The 22,367-nt window shown below is 44.3% G+C and overlaps 1 protein-coding gene and 1 long non-coding RNA gene across 7 annotated transcripts in view; one reads left to right on the forward strand and one right to left on the reverse strand.

The window, feature by feature from the left end:
• Window positions 1–38: 38 nt before the first annotated feature.
• LOC125642414 (uncharacterized) lies at window positions 39–3,937 on the reverse strand. The gene is made up of 2 exons (XR_007358391.2): window positions 3,155–3,937; window positions 39–2,613 (listed from the first exon to the last, which is right to left on the reverse strand). It is a non-coding gene; the product is annotated as an uncharacterized LOC125642414 (long non-coding RNA).
• Window positions 3,794–22,367, forward strand: part of MAP3K13 (mitogen-activated protein kinase kinase kinase 13) — a 147,281-nt gene continuing 128,707 nt past the window's right edge. For 3 of the 6 annotated variants that reach the window (XM_075132281.1, XM_048863736.2, XM_075132279.1), the window contains exons 1-2: window positions 3,857–3,959; window positions 11,454–11,583. The gene's annotated coding sequence lies outside the window, so the exon portion shown is untranslated. Of the gene's footprint in view, window positions 3,960–11,453; window positions 11,584–22,367 lie in introns of all 6 variants that reach the window. The other 3 variants (XM_048863738.2, XM_048863735.2, XM_048863740.2) reach the window with 3 other exon arrangements.

Here is a 22,367-nt window from a genome sequence, read left to right on the forward strand (position 1 = left end):
TTTGCCCACCCCCACCAGGTATTAATATATACTCTGGGTTAAATAATAAGTAAAAAGTGATTTTATTAAATACAGAACGTAGGATTTAAGTAGTTCCAAGTAGTAACAGACAGAACAAAGTGAATTACCAAGCAAAATAAAATAAAACATGCAAGTCTATGCCTAATACAGTAAGAAAATTGAATACAGATAAAACCTCACCCTCAGAGGTGTTCCAGTAAGCTTCCTTTTACAAACTAGTCTCCTTCTAGTCTGGGTCCAGCAACCACTCACACCCCCTAGTAGTTACTGTCCTTTGTTCCAGTTTCTCTCAGGTATCCTTGGTGGCAGAGAGGCTCTCTCTTGAGCCAGCTGAAGACAAAATGGAGGGGTCTCCCAAGGCTTTATATAGTTTCTCCTTGTGGGTCTAAACCCCTTCCTCCAGCTGTGCAGAATTACAGGTACAAAATGGAGTTTGAGTCATGCATGGACATGCGACTCCAAAACTGTACAGGCCAAGCCACATAGCCAGGAAAGCTCAGATGTAGATTGGTGTCTATTAAGGTCTATTGTCAGCTTAAGTGTTTCTTGACTGGGCACTTAACTTGCACATTCCTTTCTAAAGAAGCTGACCAAATGCCTTACAAAGGCTATTTAAAAATCAAACAAGTACACAGCCAATATTCATAACTTCAAATACAAAAATGATACATGCATACAGATAGGATGAATATATTCAGTAGATCATAACCTTTATAGAGATGTGTTAACTGGAATATGTTTTATGCTACATTTGCCATGTATGTCATATATACATTCATGAGCATATTCCCATAAAGCATTATGGGGTGCATCACAGGGCTGTTAGCTGTTTTGTCAATTTCATGGCAGGAGCCATGAAATTGACAAGAAAGCTGGGTAGCTAGAGCCCAGCTATCCCCTGCTTCCTGCCAAGGTGAGAAGCCCCAAGCGGCTCTCCCCCGCATATACACACCCCCCAGCTCCCGATGGGGAACGGGGAGATCAGCTTGCTGGGAGCCTGTGGGGTAGTTGGGCTCCCACCAGGGAGTCGCCAGCGGAGTGGAGAGATCAGGCTCTCAGCTCCTCCCACTGCCCCTCTTAGGATGGTGGAAGCGCACTTGGTGAGGAAGGATGTGCACCACCGATCCAAGGAGGGTAGTGTGGACATTCAGGCACCACAGTAATTACTCCGATGGTGCAAGTCAACCTAATGTAAGTTGAGTTATGTTTCTAGTGTTGATATACTCTAAAGAAGATGACGCTGCATCTGACTCAACCAGGTTGAGGAGATGGCAGCCACAAAGCAAGCTCTTGGATTCAGCATAAAGATCCTTGCCTGGATGCCACTGTTTCTTCCTTTCATGTTCACGCAGTTGTCAGAGCCTTGGCTGCAGCAGTCCTGAAGCTTTATTTTATTCTCATTCAAAATGTTCATAAACAGTTCTGTTAGGCCTTTTCCAGTAGAGTTGTCCACAAACCAGAAACAGATAAAGTGTTCCTTTACGGGGATACAGCCATCCTCGTCATCAACAAATCTTACTGTAAAAAGAAAAGGAGTACTTGTGGCACCTTAGAGACTAACCAATTTATTTGAGCATGAGCTTTCGTGAGCTACAGCTCACTTCATTGCTCAAATAAATTGGTTAGTCTCTAAGGTGCCACAAGTACTCCTTTTCTTTTTGCGAATACAGACTAACACGACTGTTACTCTGAAACCTGTCATTATGCAAGGCAAATCTTACTGTGAATGTCATCTTTTCACTGTGACTAATGTTGGGAGTGCAATCCATTATTATGGCATAGTACTTCACTTTGGCGAAGCCGCATCAATAGGTTATCAAGCACCTTCCTTGTCATAAGGTCAATAAATTTGTTTTGAATTATTTCACTGCAGTTATGGTCCACAGCTTCTTTACAAACTACTCAACATAGATGCTCATGCATGACATCAACGTATTTTCCAAGGAGCTCTACCAAACAGAGGAAATTACCACTATGTTCAGTGAACAACTTATCTGACGAGCCTCAGAAAGGCAAATTATTCTTTGCAAGGAAGAGGGTAATTGAGATCAGATGCTTGAGCACATTCCTCCAATGCCGAGTTTCTACATGAATGCTGCGCTGGTTTTCTACGTCTATACATTTATTCAGCTTGAGCCTGGACTTGACCTCCACCCATTTGTAGTAGGCCATAAAAGGTTCTACAAAGGTCCAGAACATTCTAGAAGGTTAGTGAAAAATGAATCCACATAGGAAATACCCCGAGACATTTTACTTTAAACATTCTATTTTCCCTTTTGTTGCTAACAACAAAAACAGCACTGAGAGCTTAGTGTGCCCTCCCCCCACCAGCAAGCCAAACACCCCAGGCTGTCGCCTGCTCTTAAGTGTGGCCCTGGGCAGAGCAGGAGGCAGGGTGGAGCCATGGCTGGGCTAGGAGCAGAGTGGGGCTGGGGCCAAAGATGGGCTCAGTGAAGCTCCCTCTCCACCTCCCCAAACATTCCTCCACACCCCCTGGGACGAACACCCCACAGTTTGGGGAACACTGATGTAGACAAATTGCAGAGTCCAGAGGAGAGCAACAAACATGATAAAAGGTTTAGAAAACCTGACCTGTAAGGAAAGGGGGAAAGAAATGGGCATGTTTAGACGGCTGAGTGGGACACACCAAATCTTCAAGTCCATTAAGGGCTGTTCGGAAGAGGATGGCGATTGTCTGTTCTCCTAGAGTTGCGAGCTTTCTAATCTCACAAAACTGAACACCCTTGCCCAGTCTCAGCCGACTCCATCCCCGACCCTCACTCGCTTTCACCAGGCTGGGGCAAACGGTTGGGGTGTGGGCAGGAGTGAGGGCTCTGGCTAGGGGAGCAGATGCTGGAGTGGGGCTGGGAATGAGGGGTTTGGGGTTCAGAAGGGGGATCCGGGCTGGGGCTGAGAGGTTGGAGCGCGGCAGAGGGCTTCGGGCTAGGGGTGTGGTGCAGGAGGGGGTGTGGCTGGGGGATAAAGGGTTTGGGGTGCAGGAGGTGGGTCAGAGTTGTGGCAGGAGGTTGGGGTGTGGGCTCCAGGAGGGAGTTTGGTTGCAGGAAGGGGTTCTGACTGGGGCAGGAGGGTAGGGTGTGGGATGGGGTTCAGGCTCTGCCTTGGCAGCACTTACCTCAGGCGGCTCCCAGTTGGCAGTGCAGTGGGGCTAAGGAAGGCTCCCTGTCTGTCCTGGCTTCGCACAGCTCCTGGAAGCAGCCAGCATGTCCGGCTCCTAGGCGGAGGATCCAGGCACCTCTGTGTGCTGCCTACAGGCACCGCCACTGCAACGCCTATTGGCCACCGTTCCCGGCCAAAGGGAGCTGCAGAGCCATGGGAGGGAGCTGGGGTACGGGTCAGTGAATGGAACCCCTGCGGCCACCCCTGTGCCTAGGAGCTGGATATGCCAGCTACTTCCGGGAGCCACGTGGAGCCAGGCTGCCCCCCAGGCCGACGTGCCCCCTCTGGCAGGGGCAGGGCGGGGTACCCTGTGGGGGAAGAGCGCTCCCCCCCCCCTCAGCGTTATAAGTAGCCGACCCGCCGGCCTGGCCCTTTGGGGGAGCGCGGCGCGCGCCAGGAGCGGGTCCATGGCCAGTGCAGGGCTGGGATTGGAGGGGGAGCTGCGCACGAGAGGGAAGCGAGCGGGAGACCAACAGACCGGTACAGCTCCTAGCCCGCCCGCCCGCGGCGCTCGCCTCCTGATTCCCGAACCCCTAGTGCGCACGCGTGTGGCTCAGCTGCTTCCCCAGTTATCTTGGAGCCGGCAGTGACGTCACCAGCGTCGGATGGCGTTGGCTGGGGGCAGTGCCTTGCTTTGCATGGAGGAAATGACGCGTTTGTTGACGCAGCAGGTAACGTAGCAGGTGGTAGCGGCGGGGCTGCAGTGGCAGTCTGAGGCGGTGGCTGGGCGCTCCCGGTGAGTGCGCGTAGCCCTCGGCTAGGTAATGTGGGGCGCCTCTTTTAACGCCGGGAGCGGGCGCGGGGAGAGGAGGCGGAGCCGAGCGGGCGTGGGGGGGCGCGGGGAGAGGAGGCGGAGCCGAGCGGGTGGGCATGTGCGGGCGGGGAGAAGCCGGGCGGGCAGGCTGTTGGGGGGCCATGTGGACTCGGGGGGCCAGGGCAGCGAGTGGGAGAATGGATTGGTGAGGGGTGTGTACGGGTGTCATCGGGACCACTGGGGGCAATGCCAGGAGAGAGAGAGGTGGGAGACTGGGAGGGGCAGTGGAAAGGAGGCTGTAGCCGCTGTGAAGTGAGCTGTAGCTCACGAAAGCTCATGCTCAAATAAATTGGTTAGTCTCTAAGGTGCCACAAGTCCTCCTTTTCTTTTTGAGATTGTTACAGTGGCTGCATTGTTCCTAGCACTTCAGAGCCATATGCTCCAACGCTGCCTTTTATTTCTAGCCCCACCTGTTTTTCCAGCCACCCATCAATCCTTCACCCACCTACACCCTCTGCATTTCTCCCCAAATGCCAGGGAGGGCCCCTGTGCTGAGAAAAAGGAAGCTGGCAGGCAGTTGGAAGAAACGCTGGGTAGCTTTCTAATTCAGTGTTGTGCTGAAGTTTGTCAGTAGTTCTGGAAGGGACAATCATAGGCTACTAAGGGCACGGCTTCACTAGCAACATTAAAATGCTTTAATGTAGCTGTGTAGTCATGGCACCAAAAAACCCACCTCCATGGGAATAGCTACCAGTGAGTGCACTGTTTACACTGCTACTTTACAGAGCTAAAACTTGCAGCACTCGGGGTGTTTTTTCACACCCCTGAGTGAAAAAGTTGCAGTGCTGTAAAGTGGCAGTGTAGACAAGGCCTTAGTTGCATCCTATATTAGTTACTGTATATAATAGACATAAGTTTTGAATTTCATATGTTGTCAAAGAGAGAATGTATTCTCCTGGGGACCCAATAGACCTTTATCCAGAGTGTCTCAGTTCAGAAATTAAGCCAAATAATTCAAAGTCCTGAAACTTCAAAGCTCTTGGTAATATGAGGATATATACAAATATTTTAAAAAGGAGATTATAGGCCCCCTTTTCTCCTATCCTAATTAACACAGGTTAGTGTTTGTGGTCCCAGATTAGATTAAACTGATTTTTAGAGACACTTGATTTGTTTCATTTTTCCCCCTTTCATTGCATTACTACAGTGGAATTTTAAAGTTTTTGGGTGCCTTAAATGTTCATTTCTTACATTAACATGTTTGGGTTTCTTTTATGTCTAATCTTAACTCGTTTTAGGATAATTACAGCATCCCTGTAATGTTCTTTAATTTAAGTTACTGATATGTACTGTCAACCTTAACTACATCTTCATGTAGTTGTTTTTGGCTGGGAATTTCCTTCATTATTTTAAATTATGAAAATTTCATACATGACTCCTAAACAAAAAACCAAAGAGAATGCTGTCATGCAATGTTTCTAATGATTTGGAGATATAAAATACCAGTCTTAAATTATTTAACTTTTAATGGGAAAGCCACTGGTGGCACAAAACAGGGAGAGTGCACTGGACAATGTAGCTGGCTTCCGGCTGTTTTAAATTACTGGAGCCGGTCAAGGCAACCAAAGTGAGTCTGGTCCTTACTTTTCAATTGGTTTAGTGATCTATGTTAGTGAGACTGGTGCTGTGTGAAGTTGGGGCAGGGAGAGCCCCGTCTCTGAGTCACAGTGTGTCTCTGGTTTAAGGTATCTCCCTGTGCCCCAGAATCAATTCTCCCAGCAGTGCTGCTTTAATATGCTGTGGAACTGAGGCAGCAGTACCATGATGATAGTATTGTTGCCTAAACTAGCATGCAGCCATGGAATCTTTAATGAGACATCACAGTTGCGCCAGTTCATCTACCAGTGGAAACTTTTGACATCTGTATTCAGTCTTGATCATACCACTGCTCATTATGACCAATAGAACTGTCATTAATAACTTAGTGTAATTGAAACTTACCTGTGAGATTTCAACTAGTTCTAATTATATGGAAACTTTGAAGTGTCTCTGTTTTAATATATTTGGGACAAAGAAAATCCTGATGCAGTATGCTAAATTTGTCAAGGAGCCCATCTTTTAATTAATAATTCATAAACTAAAATTTCCTTGTCAACTCTTGGAACATTTATTTGTACTAGGTCTATTGATTAATGGTAGTTAGTTCACACGATTAACTCAAAAATTAATTGCACTGTTAAACATTAGAATATCAACTGAAATTTATTAAATATTTTGGATGTTTTTCTATATTTTCAAATATATCTATTTAAATTACAACACAGAATACAAAATGTACAGTGCTCATATTATTTTAATTACAAATATTTGCACTGTAAAATGATAAATATAAGAAATAGTTTGTTACATAACTGCAGTCAAAAACAAAACAATGTAAAACTTTAGAGCTTACAAGTCCACTCAGTCCTACTTCTTGTTCAGCCTATAACTAAGAGAAATAAGTTTGTTTATATTTACGGGAGATAATGCTGCCCACTTCTTAATTACAATGTCACCTGAAAGTGAGAACAGGCATTTGCGTGGCACTGTTGTAGCTGGCGTCACAAGATATTTATGTGCCAGATCTGCTAAAGATTCATATGCCTCTTCATGCTTCAGCCATTGTTCCAGAGGATATGCTTCCATGCGGATGATGCTTGTTTAAAAAAATGATGTGTTAATTAAATTTGTGACTGAACTCCTTGGGGGAGAACTGTATGCCTTCTGTTCTGTTTTACCCGCGTTCTGCCATATATTTCATAGAATCTCGGGGTTGGAAGGGACCTCAGGAGGTCATCTAGTCCAACCCCCTGCTCAAAGCAGGACCAATCCCCAACTAAACCATCCCAGCCAGGGCTTTGTCAAGCCTGACCTTAAAGACCTCTAAGGAAGGAGATTCCACCACATCCCTAGGTAACCCATTCCAGTGTTTCACCACCCTCCTAGTGAAAAAGTTTTTCCTAATATCCAACCTACACCTCCTCCACTGCAACTTGAGATCATTACTCCTCGTTCTGTCATCTGCTACCACTGAGAACAGTCTAGATCTGTCCTCTTTGGAACCCCCTTTCAGGTAGTTGAAAGCAGCTATCAAATCCCCCCTCATTCTTCTCTTCTGCAGACTAAATAATCCCAGTTCCCTCAACCTCTCCTCATAAATCATGTGCTCCAGCCCGCTAATCCTTTTTTTTTTTTTTTTGCCCTCCGCTGGACTCTTTCCAATTTTTCCACATCCTTCTTGTAGTGTGGTGCCCAAAACTGGACACAGTACGCCAGATGAGGCCTCACCAATGCCGAATATAGCGGAATGATGACGTGCCTCGATCTGCTGGCAGTGCTCCTACTTATACAGCCCAAAATGCCATTAGCCTTCTTGGCAACAAGGGCACACTGTTGAGTCTCATCCAGCTTCTTGTCCACTATAAGCCGTAGATACTTTTCTGCAGAACTGCTGCCTAGCTGCTCGGTCCCTATTCTGTAGCAGTGCATAGGATTCTTCCATCCCACAGTGCGTTTCATGTTCTAGCCATCTCAGATGATGACCCAGCACATGTTGTTCATTTTAAGAACACTTTCACTGCAAATTTGATAAAATGCAAATAAGGTGCCAGTGTGAAATTTCTAAAGAAAGCTGCAGTACTCAACCCAAGATTTAAGAATCTGAAGTGCCTTCCAAAAGCTGAGAGGGATGAGGTATGGAGCATGCTTTCAGAAGTCTTAAAAGAACAACACTCTGATGTGGAAACTATGAAACCCAAACCACCAAAAAAGAAAATCAACCTTCTGCTGGTGGCATCTGAATCATGATGATGAAAATGAACATGTTGGTCTACACTGTTTTAGATGGTTATCAAGCAGAACCCATCATCAGCATGGACACATGTCCCCTGGAATGATAGCTGAAGCATGAAGGGACATATGAATCTGGCATGTAAATATCTTGTGACCCTAGCTACAACAGTGCCATGCAAACGCCTGTTCTCACTTTTGGGTGACGTAAACAAGAAGCAGGCAGCATTATCTTCTGCAAATGTAAACAAACTTTTTTGTCTGAGTGATTGGCTGAACAAGACGTAGGACTGGTTGGACTTGTAGGTGCTAAAGTTTTATATTTTATTTTTGAATGCAGGATTTTTTGAACATAATTCTATGTTTGTAAGTTCAACTTTTATGATAGAGATTGAACTTCAATACTTGTATTAGGTGAGTTGAAAAATACTATTTCTTTTGTTTTTTACAATGAAAATATTTGTAATCAAAATAAAGTGAGCACTGAACACTTTGTGTTCTGTGTTGTAATTGAAATGAATATATTTGAAAATGTAGAAAGTGTCCAAAAATGTTTAAAAAAATTGATCGCAATTAATCGTGCCGTTAAACAATAATAGAATACCATTTATTTAATTGCTTGACAGCCCTAATTTAAATATTTTTGATGTTTTCTACATTTTCAAATATATTCATTTCAATTACAACACAGAATATGAAGTGTACTGTGCTCACTTTATATTTATTTATGCTGACAAAAAGGTGGACATCCTGATTAAGGTCCAGTGGCAGTACCCTAGTGCCTAGTTTGGAGGAACTGAGAGAAACGATATTTTATGACAGATTGCATTGATATTTATTTTGTGTCCTTTACATCTGGGCAAAAAAAATTAATCAAGCTCTGGCTCACTCAGAAGCGTTTTACAGCTGGGTTTCCTCTTTTGAGTCTCATGTATTTATAATTAGAAGGTGGTTCTGGGTACAATGGGTCACCCTCATCTGTTACAAATTGATGCGTCCAGTTTATGGCAGATGGGTGGTCTTGTTTTAAGCATAAGACTGTGCGTTGGGAGGTCTGGATTTTATTCAGTCACTTCCACGAACTTCCTGGGATCTTGAAACCATTTTAATCTCTATTTCTCAGTTTTTTCCATCTGTAAAATGGAGATAAATGACCTAAAGAGGCTTAATTCATTAATGTTTAGAAAATGCTTTGTTGCTGTGTAGTGGTGGTGTGGTGGTGGTGGGTTACGTTTTTTGTTTTCCAGTCCACTTCACCACCCTTCCCATTTATTAGCGGTCTGATTTATGAGCTCAGTACCGTAATGTGGTACTCATTTCCATATATCTTTATGGCAGAATTCTGCTCTCGGATATGCAGGCACAGCTCTAGTTGAAATTTGTGAGTTTTGTTTGGGTGTCTGAGGTCCGGATTTAGCACTTGGATTGTGACTTCTTCTTAGAGTTCAGGGGCTTAATCTGAGAGTTTTTCTTGGCTTCTTTGTGTAATGCTGATGGCCTGCTGTTGAAGGCCCATTTAAACTATAAAGCTACCAAGTTTAAAAGTAACCTGCAAAAACATGTGAGAACTGACGTGTGCACTTTCTCAGCCCTTAATTGAATAAGTACAGGGACTGAAACCGTCACAGAGAATTTCCTGAACTGTTGGTCAGGGTTTTGAATTAAAAACATATAAATACCTGTATTTTAAGACCATTTTCCAATTATCTAGTCCTGTGGTTCTCAAAGTTTTTGTATTGGCGACACCTTTCATATAGCAAGCTTCTGAATGCAGCCCCCCTTTAAAATTAAAACCCCCTGTTTTTAGTTTAACAGGGACTCAGGCTCCCAGCCCCACTCCTGGCAGGATTGACACTTTGTGACTCCCAGGTAATAACCTTGTGACCCCCTGGGGGGTTGCAATCCCCAGTTTGGGAACCCGAGCTAGACTGATCACCTCCATATCACAGAATAAAAACCGTTTTAAACGGTCTGACTAAAAATCCCTTCCCTTCTCAGTCACACTTATAAGGTTATGTGCACTTTTGGTACTTGTGATGTGATAATGCTAGTTTTTCTGTTACCTTTAGAGTCCTCCAGGAAAGTCAGGGTAGCATGAGCTGAATTTCTAGTGTAAAAATACAAACAAAAGGGAGGAAAAATGGTCTGTGGTAGTGTGGGGGAAGGGTGTGGAAATAGCCTCTTAGTCTCCTTTATGCATAATAAACAAGGAAACACAATTGCTTCCTTTGTAGATCACCTTTAATCAGGGCCCTGTGTATTCCATGATTCTGCCATTGCTGCAGAATTATGCTCTAGAATTTCCACTTTAAATGTTTCAGAAATATTCTTTACAACAGGCGTCAACTGCCCTTTTCATTTAATGGGTTGTTAACTCTGAAACCTAAAAATGACAGCTGCATGTTGAAAACTGAAATTGTGGGGACAGTATAAAATGAATGTAATATCCAACTGTATATCACAGAGGTTGCTGCACTGACTAGATTAATTTTTTTTATATTTAATGCATTAAGATTCTCCATTAAATATGTATCTGAATCTTCCTCAGAACTCCCAGCAGCAGCAACTGCAGAATGTAGGGACCTTACTTTAGAATGTAGATCCGTTTACTGTGAAGTGAATGAGGTCTTGCATTGAGTAGCTGTGACTGGCTAGGCTATAGCATGGTTTGGTTCAGTTTGTGCAGATAGGGACAAATGTTATTACCATATTAAAACATATTTTTTTAAGCTCAGGCTTGACAAAGCCCTGGCTGGGATGATTTAGTCGGGGATCGGTCCTGCTTTGAGCAGGGGGTTGAACTAGATGACCTCCTGAGGTCCCTTCCAACCCTGATATTCTATGATTCTATGAATGCATTAGCCCTGGTGAAGACCTAGTCTGAATCATGGTGTATAGCTTTTTAAACAATTGTCTGTTACACAGTTTGGCCGCCTCCACACGCATGCCATGCTATAACTTGGTTTGGGCACAGCCAAATTAAATTACTGTCAAACTAGGTTATTCTGCCTGCAAAATGGGCCTACAGTGACATTCAGTACTCTTAGTGTGAGTGGAGGTTGTTTTGCTATTGAGAGCCTTGTCATAGCATATATAGCGCTAAGAAGCTATAACTTTGTTGTCCCATTCATGCTACAAACAAAAGGCAATCACCGTGTAGCATGGATGGAATTAGCATGGTCTAGGTTTAAGTGCTGGCATGGTTAGAATAGTCTCCGAGACCCTGGGAAAATCAAATACCACAGAACTACACTACAGTTTTTCAGCCACATATGAAATCGCAGTGTCCAAAATTAAAAACCGAAAGCCATGTAAATGAATAAAGTGTGAACAGCATAGGCTAGGAGTCTTGAGACTAATGTTCTGTTCATGGCTTTGCCACTGAACTGCTGTGTGACCTTGGGGAAGTGCCTTCACCTGTCTTTTACTAATAGTTCGTACAGCACCTAATGCAATGGGTCCCTGAGCTCGGTTGCTGTTACAGTATCATGATGTTAACAGACAACCTCTCCTTGCCCAAGCAGAACTGTGGTTCTGAGCAGAATAATTGTCCACTTTGATTGGCTTTGAGATGAACTTTTATGGAGACATCAGAAAACAGGAAAAGTGCAGTATGTATGTAACAGTGTGCGCTTTATTGGAGATATATACATTAAATTGGCATTCTTTTCAGATCTCCAGAATACCAATTTCTGTGAAGAGCACCAAACGGATCAAATGAACAGAAACACATGGACCACTAAGTCTTTCAAAAATGAGCAAATTCATACTTTTCTACTGGAACCCACAGTGTCTTGAAAAAGGTAAGGGGTTATTTTTGGTTGCTCTCTATGGCAGGTGAGCTCTTCAACATCTTAGGGTCCTGATTATGCAGAGTGATTAGGGTAGGTAGACCTTTACATCAGTTCAGAATGCCTTTGGCTTTCTGAAGAAGTGCAGGCTGAAGACAAATATGGATTTAGGATCCCATATTTTGAAAATCTTAGCCAGAATTCTTCACTTCCTGTCCTAAACTCTTCTAAATGTTTGCATGCTATTTAAACAGTGGCAACATCTTGCCTAACAAATAGCTGTGTGTTGGTGATGATTCGGCATTGGAGAGGCCCCATCTGAAGTACTGTGTCCAGTTTTGGGCCCCACACTACAAGAAGGATGTGGAAAAATTGGAGAGAGTTCAGCGGAGGGCAACAAAAATTATTAGGGGGCTGGAGCACATGATTTATGAGGAGAGGCTGAGGGAACTGGGATTATTTAGTCTGCAGAAGAGAAGAATGAGGTGTGATTTGAGCGCTGCTTTCAACTACCTGAAAGGGGCTTTCAAAGGGGATGGATCTAGACTGTTCTCAGTGGTACCAGATGACAGAACAAGGAGTAGTGGTCTCAAGTTGCAGTGAGGGAGGTTTAGGTTGGATATTAGGAAAAACTTTTTCACTAGGAGGGTGGTAAAGCACTGGAATGGGTTACCTAGGGATGTGGTGGAATCTCCTTCCTTAGAGGTTTTTAAGGTCAGGCTTGACAAAGCCCTGGCTGGGATGATTTAGTTGGGGATTGGTCCTGCTTTGAGCAGGGGGTTGGACTAGATGACCTCCTGAGGTCCCTTCCAACCCTGATATTTTATGATTCTATGATAAAGACTTACAGCTCACTGGGATCTGTGGCAGGTTGCTGCTGGGGGAGCCTCAATCAGCTCCCACCACTCCAGCCCCAATCAGGGGAAATGGATTGCTAGGTTTGGATAATCACTGACTGTACCTGCCAGCCTCTTAAGGCAGAAGCTATAAGGCTGGGAGGAAGTGAGGCTCACGGAGAGGTAGGAGCCTGCTACTCTGTTGCTGACCAGGCCTGGGTTAGGCCAAGCCATTGTAAATAGTCTGTATATAGTAGGAAACTGGTGGTGGGAAATGGACACAAATAAAGAGCATGGATGTTGCACCAGCTTGGAGCCTCCCTGAGTTTGGGAGGAGCAGGGTCAAGGGTCTGAATACTCAGGGGTGCAACGGGCTCCCCATTACAGGATCTTTCAGACTGAATGCTGTAATAAATGTAGTATTATTATTATATATTGCTATTATATTGTTATAGACATGGCATAGAACAATTTTCTAATATTAGGGTTTTTTTAAGTAGTTTTCACCCAAAAGGAAATTAGGCAATTGTAGCAGCAAAACTAGTAATTCATGGACTTCTGAAGTAAATGTGGATGATTGGTAAAACATAGATTTGAAAGCGTTGTTAAATGTTTGTCTGGGGATTCAGTATGATCTCTCAGCACCCTGGATAGTTAATATAGAGCAGGTTAGCAGCTAGGACAGAAAGATCTCAGAATAATTTTCTTTGTCCCAGTTAAGTCAAGAACTATTATAACAGTAGTAATAAGATCACAAGAAGATAGACAAAAGGGTAAGGGAAGTGTCAGTCTGATGAGAGGGAAAGGAGGGGCAGTCTGCATAAGTGCACCAGTAAGGCAGAGTTTGGCATTGGAGAAGTAAATTGTGAGAGGCTTCAAATACCAGTGGGGATACAGAAATACTATAAAAGCATCTCGAGAGATCAGAAATGTGAGCAGCATAACTCTCCCACCCCCCCAAAAATGAGATTCAACTTGGAAAAATCCTTCTGGGGAAACAGTAAATAATGATAAATACTGAAGTTAAATGAGAAGGAAAAATCTTTAAAATGGTAATGTTGAAAGAGATGTAGGGGGGCTAATGGAGAGCAAATTATATATGAGTTTGCGGCAATCTATGGTAGTCAAAAGGCAGATTCAATTTTTGGGCTGCCATGCATGAGGGCATCACATCACAGAGCAAGACAAATTAGTCCTTCCTGGCTCCAGTGTGAACACATTGGTAATACTGCTTTGTACACTGCAAGAAATAGACTTATAAACTAGAGAGAGTTTTCAAACAGCAACAGAAGTGATCAGGGGGCTGAAGAGATTGATTTATGAGGAGAGGTTAAAAGATGATTACAGGTGGGTTGAAGAGTACATATATGTTTGAAAGGTGTAAACAAAAGAGAAGGAAATAGTACAAGGGTTCTCAAACTGGTCAGCGAGGCTCAGGCTTCGGCTTCAGCCCTAGGTGGTGGGCTCAGGCTACACACTCCCTGTCCAGGGCTGAAGCCCTTGGGCTTTGGCCCCGGGACAGCAGGGCTTCAGTCCCCCATCCTGTAGTCGTGTAGTATTATGAAGGGCTTTAAGCTCTGCTGATGAAAAATACTATATAAGTGCTAAGCATGTCCATATATTATTTAATTCTTGTCTCTGTTGAGGCTATTTTCATTGTCTGAGGATGGGACCAGGAACAGTGCTAGCTTCTTTGCTTCCTTGCCCCTGATGTACTTGTCCTTTCAGGTCACATTGAGCCATGGCCACATCCTCATTCTCCCCCGTGTAGTGTTAGGGAAAGCAAGGCTAGGAACAAATTCTGGGAGTCATAGGAGTTGGACCTTCATTGCCACATAAATCAGAGGGAGTTGATTGGGGCTTGCTGCTTCTCTCTCTGCCCTACCTTCTGCAGAGGCCGGGGTGGTGGTGTTTTTCCCCGCAGAGTCCTTGTGAGTGATGGATGTTTCAAATGTCACTGGGTCTCAGTTGAGGGGGGAGGGAGCCATCTCACTAGTGCCCTGTAGCTCTGTCTGGTCTGAGAGGCCTTTGGATGTATTTAGACCCAATGCTAAGTTCACAGCTCAGCATTTCCTGGCCCGATAGAGCGAGCTGAGTGCCAGTGCTCCATTCCATTGCCCAGCCTGGAATTCCTGATCTTTTTTTCACCTCATGGTATTGAAGTTCCTCAAGGGGTTTTACACACTTGCCCACCAGTCAGAGAACCTGCTCCTGCTGGGGACTTGGTCCTCCTGAAGCTCTTGGAGCCTCTGTTTGAGGCTCTTTCAGATGTTCCTTTCCCCATCTCACTCTGAAGTTGGTCTTCCTGGTGGCTGACACTTCAGCCACAAGAGTGAGTGAACTTCTGGTGCTTATGGCCCAATCCTCCATATGACAGGACAAGGTCACTACTAAGGTGGTCTTGGAATTTCATTTGAGCCAGTCAGTCCACCTGTCTTGTTACTGAAACCACACTAGATGCTGGGGGGAAGAGAAGCTATAGCTCTTGGTGTTACCAGGACTTTGCTTTATTATATTGACAGGACCAAACCGGTTAGAACGTTGTCCCTTCTGTTTATTGCCACAGCTAGATGTTCTAAAGGTCCATCCATCTCTCCATAGAGAACGTGGAAATGGGTAACGCAGCATATCTCGCTATGTGCCTGGCATGCTGCTTCCACTGAACATCACTCCACCAGAGCTCAAGCAACATCCTCTTCCTGCTTCAGGAATGTGCCAATATCAGAAATCTGTAATGTGGAGAAACCCACTGACCTTTGTCAAACACCATGCCTTAGACTTGGCTACTAGCTCAGATGCCACGTTCATGAGAGCCGTACTTCGGTTACTGTTTGATGTAGCTGGAACTCTTCGTTTCCTGCCATCCTGAGAGGATGCTGCCTGCCAGTCACTTACAGTGGGATCCAGTGACTCATGCTGAAAGAGGAAAAAAATGTTGACTTACCCTCTGCAATAACTGTGGTTCTTAGAGATATTGTAGTCAGTGTAGATCCCATGACCCAGCTCAATCCCTATTGAGTCCTCAGCTACCATGGGCTTTAAATTGCGAGGGAAGTGAGGGAGGGTCACAGGTGCCCTGCCGTTACATGCACCTGTAGTGGGAACCACACTGATGACAGCATCTCAAAGAAGCACAGTTTTACTGTAGTATAAGTAGGGCTCTGTGTCTGTCATGGAGGTCATGGATTCCGTGACTTCTGCAGCGGCCAGTGTGGCTGAACCCAAGGCTGCCCAAGCGGCTCTGCAGCCAGCCACACAGGCTGCTGCTCTGGTGGCCCTGGGCAGCTGGCCACAGGGACCACCCAGGCAGCTGCCAATGGGGTTGGCCCCAGGACAACCCCCCTTCCCGCATGGAGGTGGCTCCCACCCCCGGGGCACTCTCCTCCACGCGGTGGTGGTTGGAGCACTGGCAGCCCACCATGGGGCTCCCCCTTTGGCAGGGCCGGAGCAGCAATGAGCCCCCATGGGGTCCCTTCCCCGCAGCGGGGCCCCGGCTTTCCCCCTGCAGCATGCCTCAACGGCGTAAAAGTCCATGGACAGGTCATGGGGCCCTGGATTTTTTTTGGTTTTTGCCTGTGACCTAGCCATGACTTTTTACTAAAAATACTCATGATTAAATTGTAGCCTTAAGTATAAGTAACCTTTTTGGTCCCCTCCGCTCCCCCCCCCCCACCATGGTATGTTGTATTACCATAGAAACAGAAGCAAAGCAATATATACTTAAGTGCAGTATTGTTACCCTTGAGCTTTGCCTCTGCTGGAATTCCCCTGTTGTTTCAGAAATATCTATTTGTGGAGTTTCGATAGAACCTGGTTTCATGTGACATAATCATTGAGGCATATCAGCCACTATGTATCTGTGTACCTTGACCTTTGGGTTTGTGCCAGGGGGATGCACAAATACAGTAACTCACAGCATGAAAAAAGCAAGTATTTAAAAAATGAGATTGAATCATGTTTACAGAAAAGTCTTTGTATGGATATATTTTTGTAGGGAGAGCTTGTGGTGAAGAACTGGAAATAAAACTGTATCTATTGCTGACTGTAGTGTTTTTGAGTTCTCTGAATGAAAAAATGGCCAACTACTTCTTGTATTGTCTCCACTCCTGTAAAGAGTGTGTTCAGATAAATAAGAGGTTTTTTAGTTCTCAGAGTTGTGGGGAAACAAAACATAAAATGTATTGTTCCCAACACAGCAATGCCAGTAGTTAAAGTTGCATAAGTGTTCCCATTTTAAAAGTGTCTTTCATTTGTGTGTAACTTTCAAAAGTTTTATCATTTGTGTTTAAAATTGGCCATGTTTGCTCTCAGCCTGTGTGGAGCACCACTGCCTACCTGATGGGTTTGGACTAGCCACTGCCTCAGTTTCCCCTTCTTGGACTCCTGATAACTTCAGCATTGGCTTTAATGTGTTGAGTGACACCCTTTTGTGGGGGCTGGGTTTATTAACAAAGTTCAAAAGAAAACACAAGAACTCCCCCCAGCCTTCCTAGCGGGCTCACAACCCTTGGTGCAAGGTTCTTAGTCCTGTCGCTGCTGAGGCTTTCCACTAAGCAGACTCACTCTCTATCAAGTAGCAGTTCCTAACAGGGCTTTCTTCCTGGAGTCTCCCTTCTCTTAGCTCTGGCTCTCCACAGGCTTCTGTCTTATTTTCACCTCAAAAGGCCTGATTTAGCCACATGAAATTCTTGTAACATGACTTAGCTTATTCTCTCTGCCTGTAATTGTGTTACAGGTAGGGCTGGACTCTTCTCCCCTGAAAGAGGCCAGCCTCCCTGTGCACTGTGCCTTTTGGTTTTGGGTGACAATCTATTTTGATTTGGCTGAACTTTGTAAGGATTTAGAAGACATCCACAGTGCACATGCCATGATTTCTATTCATAACAGGTATCTATTTAATTCTTTTTATTGCGCATGACCATGGGTATGGAGTATGAGCTGTGAGGGTGTTCATGGAACTAGACAGGATGCTGATTGAGAGCACTGAAGGGAGGTTATAATGGAAGCATTTAGGCCTCTTTATAACTGCCATTACACACTCCAGCTAGAAGTTCATATCTGTGTATTTTTATTAAAATTCTTTGCTAGAAGAACAGTTAAGTTGCCGAGTAAGTGTGCACTGTTTTGGAAATGTCAATCTTAATGGCATAGGCATAACTGACCCACTGTGCATATGAATTATTATACAGTCTCTAAAGACATGATTCCATACCATTTTTCCCCGCAGGATGCCGGCCTCTTTGAGCTGCTTGGACAGTGAATGAAACTGGCTTATGTATCTCATAAATCCTGTCTTCATTCAGCAGAGTTGATTGGCATGCTGTGAGTGATGCAAGGACCACATATTGGTCAGTGATGATAAAATATTGAACAGGCGCTACATTCACTGAGTCTCCTATCCTAATCCTACCTATGCAATGAATAAGACATGGTTCCTGTGGGGAAAATGGCATGTGCTCATGTATTTTGAGACTCTGTTGTAATGCATATGTGTACAGGGCAGAGGTGAACATTAATATCCCGATTAACTTGGTATTTCCTGTCTATTGGGTAGCATGATTTGTCAGCTGCTCCGCTCTAGACACCTGCTTTCCTCATCTGCCATCTTTCTCTGTAGGGCTGTGATTATCAACAGATTGTATAAAGAAAGTTACCACGTGACACCAAGAGTGCTAGGAAATCAAAACACTATATTTTTTGACCCTGTTGGAAAAGTCAGAGCTGCTTCACAGAAGACTAGCATCCAGCTGCATTGGCGGTGACGGGTACATGGGCTCTGCAAATGGTTCTCGCCACCAACCATCAGTGCTGAAAAGAAATCTAAACCAAAGCTTCTAGATAGGCGTGTTTAATGGCCAAATTAACCATTTAATTGCCTTTTTGAGGATTGATTGAGGTTGTGTTATCACATTTGCGCAATCTCCATATAGCGTTCTGAGGGGAGATCAGTATTACCATTATTTCTTATACTTGATGGCATATAGTCAGTGCACTCCCTGCTTCTTAGCAAGCACATCACAATGTACTTGTATGTACTTCACAATCTGCCAGGTTGTTCTTTACGTGAGTTAAAAGCTAAGCCCCTTAATGAGCTAAAGCTGTTATGTGGGGGGTTTCTAGTAGGCTGGACAGGTTTAAATAGTCTCAGTAGTTTGTAGCCAGTCACTTTGAAAATTGCTAAGACATTCCTCTTTATTAGGCTCTTGCATTGTGAGCTAACCTATGCTTTCCCAGTTTGTTCTGACACTTGCTTGTCAGTTCAATAGTTGTAGCACTGAGTGAACTAGAAGCCAGTATCCTAATAGATTAATACAACTATAGCTATAGCAAGAATAGGTGAGTTAGAGCTGCTTGAGATTTATTTAAAGTCAAGAGGGAGGGAGAGAGTGTAACCCTTCCCTTTAATCAGCTGATTGGCAAGTATTACTTAAACAGGAAGTGACATGGGGAGGAGAAAGGCTAGGGGCTTTTAAATGCAGAGTTGTCCCCCTTCTAGTGGCAGAGCAGGAGGGAGTGCAAGAGGGAGAGCTGCTCCAAGTGGGCTTCTGCTCTGTCTTCAGGTACATTTGTTTTAGATCGGGGCAATGTGTTAGTTTCTGGGCACATAAATTGTCTTTGTTTTCCTGTTTAAAGTCCCTTTAAGACTGCTGTTAATGCACAATCGCTTGTGTGGACCCCAAAAATGTTGTCTGTGGAACTGATTTCTGATAAATGTCACAGGACTCCCTGACTCTGCAAGCTTCAGCATCTCACTCTGCCCCTTCCATTAAAGGGAAAGCATCTGGGAGGCCTTGCAGGAGTTAGTTCAAAAACCCTTGTTACATATTAAACCGTTGTGTATGCCCTGGGGTTCACATAGAGTGTGACAGAAGTCTATCAAATCATGACAGGTGTGAAGAAAGTAAATAAGGAAGTGTTATTTAATCCTTGTAACACAAGAACTAGGGCTCACCAAATGAAATTAATAGGCAGCAGGTTTAAAACAAACAAAAGGAAGTATTTCTTCATGCAAAGCACAGTCAACCTGTGGAACTCTTTGCCAGAGGATGTTGTGAAGGCCAAAACTATAACAGGGTTAAAAAAAGAACTAGATAGGACCATCAATGACTACTAGCCATGATGGGCAGGGATGCAAAACCATGCTCTGAATTGTCCCTAGCTGTTGTGTGCTAGAAGCTGGGAATGGATGACCGGGGATGGATCATTTGATGATTACTTGTTCTGTTCATTCCCTCTGAAGCACCTGGCATTGGCCACTGTCGGAAGACAGGATACTGGGTAGATGGATCTTTGGTCTGACCCAGAATGGCCATTCTTATGTTCACTGGCTCACTCCTGTTGGAGCAATACAAAGGGCAAACTGTCAAAGTATCTGAAATGTAAAACTTTCTTATAAGAATTTCCCTTATTCTCTGTAAGCGTATAGTCTTTTAGAGGGAAATTCCCTCCTATACAGTTCCTGAGATGGTATTAATCAAGGTGTTAACTTTCCTTATTGTGTGGGGAGTAGCAGGGGGAAGAATGTTCAGACTGTCATTTTTGGGTGATTCTTGATACAGTTGAATCCTGTTCCTTGTGAGTTTATTTTTTAAGGCCAGGCAAAACAGGAGGAGAGGAAAGAAAGTGCAACAGATGTCTGTTTCTAGTTCAGCTGCTGGGAAACAACAAGCACAGCATATGATCTTATTAGCCCTTCAGCACTTGGTAAAACTTTTACCAGTATCAGGCTGCTTAAGGCATTATTCAGAGCTTTCTTTTTCATTACAGCAGTGTTACAAGGATGGGTTTATCTTAAGACCAACTTTTACTAGATAGAACGCAAAAAAGAAACAGAAGTAGTACAATAGGGAAGTAAAAATCACCGTAGGGAAGGGGTGGCAGCAGTTTCCCATGCCAGATGGTGGTCAGGATTCATGCAAACCTAATAGATGGGGTGATTATCATCTGGCTCCTTCTCCTCCTCTATTCAGGACATCTTTCAGGATCACGCCCAGTGGTGTGATGGTACATTCCTTGGTCACAGCAGTCGGTGTTGATAGCTGTGATGATGAAGTTCACTTCCTCTCCTTCAGTTTAGCTCCTTTAAACTATCCAGTCCACAATCAAGTTGCTAAGTAATGCTCCCTCCCCTCCCCCCCCCCCCAATTCAGGAAAAGACATGTCTAGAAAGGGGTGGCAACATCAGCTATCAAAATTAATATTTATTATTTGTATTGTCATAGTCCCCAGGAGCCCTAGACATGGACCAAGACCCCATTGTGCAAACACAGAACAAAAAGAATTTGCCAAAGAATGCAAAAGAATTTACATTCTAAGTATAAGGCAAGAGACAACAGATGGATACAGACAGACGGGGAGTAGAAAACAGTGACAAGACTATTTGTTAGCATGACAGGCTGTCTCTCAGCACGTCAGCGGCCTAACCATTCTCAAGTTTTTTGGAGGCAACTGAAGAAAAATACTGAGGTGGATTTGCAGATGTTTACGGGGAGCTTCTTTCAAGCCTGCATGATGATGATAAGCTGGCATCGTTGGCTGATTTGATGGGGAAGTCAACATCTTGATAGTGAGTGATAAATAAGGTGTGGTTTGACCATGAAAAGCCTTGCTAGTGAGGACAAATAGCTTGTGTTTGATGCAGTAGAGAAGAGGGAGCCAGTGCAGGGATGCAAGGACGGGGTGACATGGCCAAAGTGATGGGCTAGGAAAATGATCCTTGCACAAACATTCTGAATGGATATGAGCAGGCAAGATTGCATTTGTCAAGGCCAGAGAGAATATTGCTGTACTAACTGAGCTGTGAGATGATGAGAGCCTGGACGAGAGTTTTAGCTGTGTGGCGGGATAAGAAAGGCTGCATCTTAGAGATGTTATTCAGAAAGAATCTGCAAACATTAGATTTACCCTGGATGTGAGGACCTAGAGAGACTTCCAAGTGAAAGATTATGCCCAGGTTATATGGGCCTGCATGACAGGCAGGAGAGTGGTGTTGTCCACAGTAATTAAGAAAGGAGGTAGCAGGGAGGGCTTAGGGGGAAGATTGATCTTGATCTGATAGCTAATTATCCATGAGGAGATGTCAGAGAAACAGGCTGAGATTTTAGTTTTTTATGGGAGACAAGTCAGGAGTAGAGAGGTAGATCTGATGGTAGTTGAATCTGTGTTTTGTGAATGACATTATCCAGAGATAAGGTATAGAGGGAGAAGAGAAGGTGACCAAGGACAGAACCCTATGGAACCCCCTCAGAAAGTGAGAAGGCAAGAGGAGAACATGGAGAGGACAGGTTAATGGAAGCCAAGTGGAAGACAAAATTTCAAGAGGAGGAGCATAGTCAGTGGTATTGAAGGTGGCTGTCAGGTCACAGAAAATGAGAATGGAGTACTGGGTCTGAGCTTTGTCTATGAAGAGGTAATTAGAGATTTTGGCGAGAGCAGTTTCAGTGGAGTGCAAGGGATGTGTGACGGATTGTACAAACAGAACTCCAAACAGAGATGTAGACAACGTATTCAATGAGCCTAGAGATGGAAGGGAGATACGGTGATAGCTGGAGAAGCAAATGGGGTCCAGGGTGGTTATTTTTTAAGATAGGAGACACTAAAGCATGCTTGCATTATGAGGGGAAAGAGCAAGAGGAGAGTGAGCAGTTAAGGAGAGGAGTAAGTGAGGGTATGAGACTGGGTGTAAGGGAGATTAGAAGATGGATGGGGTCACTGCCGCAAATAGAGGAATTAGAAGAAGACAGCAGATGAGAAATTTCTGCATGTGTGACAAGGAAGTAAGACGAGGAGGGGGAATGGTAGGTGTGCCAAGGGAGAAAGATCATGTGATATTTAGTCACTTTTCTCTTGGAAGAAATTGGTTAGAGCCTATGCAAAGAAAAATGTGGAGGCAGGAGAGAAGGAGGATTTGAGGAGTGAATCAAAGATGGCCAAAAGGTGGCTGGGATTGAAGACATGGGA

This window comes from Caretta caretta, chromosome 9 (assembly GCF_965140235.1).
Source record: "Caretta caretta isolate rCarCar2 chromosome 9, rCarCar1.hap1, whole genome shotgun sequence".
NCBI classification, from domain to species: domain Eukaryota; kingdom Metazoa; phylum Chordata; order Testudines; family Cheloniidae; genus Caretta; species Caretta caretta.